Raw genomic sequence first — 7,239 nt, 5'->3', positions numbered from 1 at the left:
TGACCAAACCATCACATGTCATTTTTGCTTTTCACGCTTCTTTCTGACATGCCCATTTACTTTCGGAAAAGGCAACTGACTCATCTGTCCATCTACATGCCTTTTCACTCCATCAACCTACAGGGGAATAATTAATAATGGACATGTGGCTCATAGCAACATTTTATGTCAAATGGCTGCTGACACGCAGATGTCCTATCTAGAGAAAGGTAGTCAGAGAGTAAAAAAAAAATTAAACAACACCATGCAAAAGAAGACTGATGTCACCAGAAGGGGATTTGCTGTTTACTTGATCACCGGTTTATTAACATGGACACCTGGAGGAACTTAGTGACATGGTGCACGGACTGCACGGTGATGGCAAGGAGAAGCAGCTGGTTATCAGAAGATGATGGAATGGAAAGCAAATGGGCTTGGATAGAGAGTGGGGGGGGCAGTAGAGATGATAAGACTGTTAGTATGATGTAGATTAAGAGGAGGAAAGCGTTTGAAGAAGGCATGGAAAGGTGACAGATAAGGAAAAATATTATAAATACGTCGACTCAAATGTGCTGAGGAGGTAGAGTGAAGGTATAGGAATGGTACAACTGATGCCAATTATGGCGAGTAATGGCGTGTGTGGGCTGAAACACAAGTTCAACAGGTGAAAACAGAAGATAGGACAACAGATGCAGAAGCAGTGAAAATGTATAATAATGGAAAAGGACCACAGCTCTAGTAACAACAAAAAATAATAAGAAGAAGTGAAATATTTAGACCAAAAACAAAACTTTACAATTGCCAAGGCAACAACAAAAACTATGATGGAGTGATATTGCAAAAGAAGACACACAGAATCAAGTTGGGAAGAAAAATATTACAGATACAGTGATGAAAAAAAGTATTTTTTGCATACTTTCCTTTAATGTTTATAATCATCAGTCAAATTAAAATTTCAGTTGGTCAGATATTTAAACTAATAAACATAAAATGCAGTTTTTAAATGGTATTTTTTATTAATGAAGAAATAATAAATACTCAAAGCTACCTGTGTAAAAAAAAAAAAAAAGGCTTTGTTAAGCACAGCCTTTCAATTTGATTCGAGTCTGGACTTTGACTAGGCCACTCCCAAACCTATTTGAGGTCATAAAACTATGCCTAAACATTCTCCCTCTGGATTTTATGGTCAAAATCAGAATTCATGATTTGGTCAATCACATCAAGTGCAGGTCCTGAGTTAGCAAAGTAGCCCTGGACCTTCAGGTTCCCACCACTAAGCAAATAAGCGAGACTGTCTGACAGAACAGTAGAAATGCAAAAATTTGGTTCAGTTATTAACCGACTCGTAAAGAACAAAACTGCAAACTTGAAGCAATATAAAAAAAAAAAAAAAAAGATGCAAGGGACAAACTTATGACTAAGAAAGAAAAAGGACAGAAAAAGAAAATGTCTGGCACGCGAGAAAACCTTTCTTGGTTTGTTAGATGCCTTAAGGAAAAAGTGACCGCAACTTTTCCTGGCATGGTCAACGGTACTTGCTTGTGTGCGTCATCATCCGTGTACCCAAAACAAAGTGGCAGGGGTCGGTGTTAAAGTGACGGATTGAAGCTTTAAAGCCTTGGTAATGAGATCTAGTTGGGGGATTACATAAGGAAAGAGATGCACAGTAGATTTGTGTGATATGTCTTTGTGGAAAGGCTGTGATTGGGACATGTACATAATTTCAGATCGGGTTGGCTGGATGCATGACTCTTCAGATATATACAATATATGTCTCTGTGGAGGCTTGTATATGTGTGCTTGTCACCAGAGGATCCAGACACTGTCCAGAAGCAGCAAGTACGGTTCCTGGCCGATATCCACTGTCCTCTCCTTTGTAATATGTAAGGAAACACAGGTGCCCCATCTGGCAAACCCATTTGGGAAAAGAAAATTACAAATTGACTAGATTTTCAGTGATAGCAGTGACATTTGGGAGTGGGGGTGACTTCTTTTCTTCTATAACGACAATGACTTCTAATCCGACATGAATTATGACTCAAACAATGATGAAAACCTCACTACTGATATACAGATGTAATAGTTCACAATCGTCAATGATTTAACAGAAGTGCTCATGATCCATTTATCCACTTGTGGGTAGGAAGAATTTGTGGTGCACAATAATTTCTGCCCCATAGACCAACAGGACAGGAAGTCAAACCGTCACGTACGGGCAAAATAAATTTATCTCATAGCACTATTATAATTCTACCCTATTAATTTTGCTGTGTAATCACAAGTACACTGTATTAAATATAAAACACATTGAAGAGAGATGGTGATGGGGGGAGTGCAGGCTTACTTTCTGGTAGTGTAGGCCTACTGCCTCTTCAGCTCTGAATGCATAGCAATAATATTAAAGTATCATTATTAGTACTCGTTTCCATTGCTATTTTGCACTGATAAACTGACTCTGAGAATTACACCATAGTGAATGGTGCAAAGGTCCATTTTGAATGTTGATTTAAGTTATCAAATATTGATCCCCTAGAAATAATAATAATAATAAAAAGAAAATTATACACCATTCTCCAATTAATTTTCAGCATGTTTTTGTATATTCTTTTAAGGTTTTAATAAAAAATTACTACCTTGGTTGGAAATGAAGTTTCTACCATTTGTAATATCCACCGGCCATTGGGGGGAAATGTTAAATCTGAGTTAAGCTGACTTTCTGGACAAAACCAAGAACAGCTTCTGACAGTCATTTTGAATAATTCATTGAGACACTTTTTTTAAAGTGTGACGTTGGAGGATAAAGAAGGAAGCTCAATTGTTGAAAGGATGCTTGGGTCTGTAAACCAAAGAGAAACGCTCACAGATCAGCAACAATGAGCTCACGATGTTAACATTAGTGTATGTGCTTTACCAGCCATTTCGAAAGAGGCTGCTTTAAAGGGCATGTCAGGTTGAATATGTGATATTTACGTCATATGCATCAGAAAGAGCCACATGATGCCTGCTTAGCAACATGAAGGTCATACGAATGGATTAAATAAGAAAACTAAGAGGAATACATCGCGCTCGTATGAATTGTAAATCTGCGTAGCGTAATAAGGATGACCATAAATATCCCGATAACGGTCACGTGCCTCCACTTATGCTCTGTTTATAAAAGATGGGCTGTGGCCTATGTGCACATTTGCATTCCTGCACCCTAATGAATGTTTTTCTGTACGGCATTTTGTTCACTTGGTTTATTTACAATTAAAACATCGGATTCCTTCATATTTCAATTACTGTCCTGATTCAAAATATGTATTCCTATAGATTTCAACATTTTGGATGCAAAATCAAGAAGAATTATAATGCTGTGGGATTTGTTGTAAGGCTATTTCACTTTAAATTCCATGCTGTCATTTTCCATCCATTCATTTTCTGTATCACTTGTTCTCATGGGGTTCGTGTGAGCTGGAGCCCAAATGAGTTTTGGAAAAGGGCCAGTCAATTGCAGAGCATGCTGTAGTTTTCTATTATAAATTAATTTTACATTTATGATGGGCTGCCCCAATGAGTAATTAGAGTAGAGCAAAGATTTTCACATTATGACATATTTTTACTCGACCAATGAAAAAAAAAATCAATCTTCCTATGTGTACTTTGCATGTTCTCTTCAGTGCTTGTTTGGTTTTACCCCGGGCACTCTGGCTTTTTACCAAATTCCAAGAGTGGGCATGTTGGTTAACTGAATACACTAAATTGTCCATGGGCATGACTGTGCGTGTGAGCATTTGCGTACTGTGATTGGCTGACAATCGCTAAAACTAATGGGAACAATTCAAAACACAGCTGTGTGAGTGTTTATTTTGGAGAGCTGCTTTTTGACACAAAATATTTTATCTCTGCTACTGTTTACATTTGTGAAAAATCACCACGACATTCTTATAGGAAATTTCCATGTGCCATTGCCGATGAGATATTTTTAGAAAAGACCTATGCGCTACTCATGTGGTCCTAGGGGACGACCTGGTGCCTGCGGGTACCCTGTTGGTGACCGATGGCCTGGAGAAACAGGCTGCCAAGACTGCACTATAGAGGTTACAACATGTACAGTACATTTTTGTACAACAGGAAATATTAAAAGGACACTCTGTGACTTCCTTTTCCATTACAGATACAAATGAAGGACATGATGTACTGTCAGTGCCGGTTGCTGTGACTCTTGCTGCGTGACATAAACTTCATGCAAAAGTCTCGCATGTACTTCTCAGTTCAGAGTAGTGTATTATGTCATGCGTGCAAGGCTCCAGTGACAGCGGTTGTGTTTCAGTGGCACTCCCAGACGAGACTAGACATGGACTCGGTGTCATGCAACGGAGAGGCTGCCAAGTGTGTGCGTGTATGTGTGTGTCCATATATTGTGATTACCCATGACTGATTCATAATTTGCATGCTGGTAAAAAAGTGTGTTTGTGCTGGCGGTCAACGAGGAAAAGACTGGTGTTTGATTGGCGCGTGCCGCCGAGATCTGCTCCTTCCTCTCAGTGTACGCATCACTTCCTCTCACCCTGCCCTGAGCTACTGCCTCGCCATCTCACAGTCACTCTCGCACGATCCCCTTCCCAGCTTGTCCTTCTTTTCCTCTTTCCTCACTCGTTCTTTGCGCCTCTCCCGAAATCCTCTCTGTCATACATTGCCTCTTATGCTTGCCTTTGAAATATCATTTGACTTCCGTGCCTCCTTATTTTTCTGTCTTTCCCTTTTAGTTCCACTTTGGTGATGCTCCCTCCACAGTCACCATCCATTTGTATCTCTTCACTGTACCTCTCAACTCTCGCAAGGCCACTTTGGATTTAACAGCTTGACAGCCACTTCATCATCCTCGATGAAGAATCTTGTCATCCTTCACTACTTATTTCTCTCCATTTCGACCTCCCAAATTCACTTTACTGCCTCTCCAGCTTTTTCCTTTCTCTATCTGTAGTCACCCCCTCCTCCTTTTTCTTCTTCCTCTCCTCCTCCTCAGCTTTTCTCCCTGAAGACAGAGGAGATGCAGCCAGGCAGAACGGCCAGCATGCCCCCCTCCCAACCGCTCGTTGTCTATGCCGTGCTATCGCAAAAGTCTTTCTAAACCGCCTGTCCTCATCGCTACTTAATTTTTTGAGAGTCTGTATTTGTGAGTGGTTACCTGGTTTTGTTATTGCAGCGTGATAGAAAGGCAGGAGTACTACATCTGCCTCATTGTCAAGATGCTCTAAATTGAAATAGTATAGGCTCGGGACTTCCTCTAAGAGGTTCACATGTCCTCCCCAGGTTTGTGTGATGTTTCTCTGAGAACTTGGTCTTCCGCTCACATTTCAAAACATGAACATGACTAAAACTTATGTGTGTGGTCAGCAGGCAAATGTTTGCACCTATTGCAATTGTTATTGACGTTGGGGTAACTTTTAGCAAGCCTCACATTTGTATAATACACCTTCAAGAGCTGAAAACCGTGCCTATTATAAAAAACAAGCATGCAGATATGCCCCCAGGGTCCATTTAGTATTGACATTCCAATCTATTCTTCCCAATTCAATTTCACAGAATAAACTATCTGAGGGTCAAAGGAACCCGTGGGATTATAAATAAAAAATATAGAGCACCTCTGGTTGGAGTCCTCGGTGTGCAACCAAAGAACCAGGTGTTCCATTGAGGAAATTAGAATAGGTAGCATGATCAAAGTGTTTAGCCTGCAAGAAACAAAATGTGTGGTTGACTCAGTTCGATCGAATTGACTTGAAGGTTCCTTGAATCACTAAAGCGGTTGCCTACAAAAAGGTCCCGAGTGAAGGTGAAGTCATAATTGGATGGTATGAAAAGTTCTTGCAGAGCATCACCAATAATCCACCACTTTTTTCTTTACATCCTCAAAAATGTTGTGTTAAAAAGAGCCCAATTTGGGTTTAAAAACTAGACCGTTGTTTTGCCCCAAACAACCAATTTTTGTAAAACAACCCAACATTTTTTTTTTATTTTAGTTTTAAATAATTCTTTTCCCCCACTCACATGCAGTGTCACATATTAGCTCATGTATATGATAATGGTTTCCTTGTATGCTTACTTTGCCCACGGCCCTGTCACATCTTGTTCAGCAACATTTTGAGAGCCAGTTGATCACTTGAGACACAGAAAAATGGGTAAACATTACCAAACATGACTTCATTTACAAAAAAAAAAAATGTACTGGAGAGCTGTGCTTCGTTATTTTCTCACCTCTGGTCATTACCCTTAAAATATTTTTTTTTCGTATGTTTGACTTCCTATTCAGCATACATGCACTCTCTGCACCTGCACGATCTCATTCTGACAAATTCATTCATTGCACAGTATGATTATTCTTTTTCATCATATTGCGCAGAGAGCTGTTTCATCTACAAGGATGAAACATATTAGATATGTTATAATTAAATACAGTGTTATTGTTATCTATTTTTTCCTTTTGCACACCATTCATCCACATGTCATCTCTCTCACAAAATAAAAATGAAATTTGCCTGATATGGAACTTGGTTTTAAAATAAGGTTCTTTTGAAATGAATGCACAGATTTACACCATGAAAATAAAAACAATAATTGGAAATCTAAGCTGCATTTATCCTTGCAATTTTCTGCTCATTATCCTGTTTGTGGAGACGCTGCTCTAAGCTGGCTGTGGCTGACTCTATCATGGATGAATTCGTTTCACCATTATTGTTGTAAATAACATTTACCATATTTGGACTACATTGCTTTATGCAATGATCTGCACATTTTGCAAATAATGGGAAACTGTGCAACAGATGAGAAAATCAATAACTGGTGCTGATTAATTTATGCACTTAACCATAAAGAATATATTTTGACTTGTGGTTGACCTTGTTCAGCTTTTAACAGCATAATTAGTTTGTATCGTGAATGCTATGTTGAGTCATGTGAATTTTTAAAATATGTATACACATCAGAGGGGGGGGGGGGGGGGTGCCGACAGCGACCGACATTCTCCGAAACCCATTTGGTGATGGTGGGGAGTGGTATGGGCGGGATTCCACCGACCAAATGAACCGGCCATTTGGGAAACTATGAATGTCATGAAATTGTGCAACTGTCCTCCAGAAATGGCCAGTGATTGTTTGGTCATTTTTGTGACAATATATCCTACACAAAAAAAATTGTGCACAGAGCAAAAGAAAAATGTCAACAAAAAAAAAAATCACAGTAGTGCTCAAACACACAAACTTTAAATGTATACCTAGTGGA

Source organism: Syngnathus floridae, chromosome 7, assembly GCF_059516105.1.
Source record: "Syngnathus floridae isolate MCC-2025c chromosome 7, RoL_Sflo_1.0, whole genome shotgun sequence".
NCBI lineage: Eukaryota > Metazoa > Chordata > Actinopteri > Syngnathiformes > Syngnathidae > Syngnathus > Syngnathus floridae.
The sequence above is the reverse complement of the archived record's forward strand: the minus strand, read 5'-3'. Positions refer to the sequence as shown.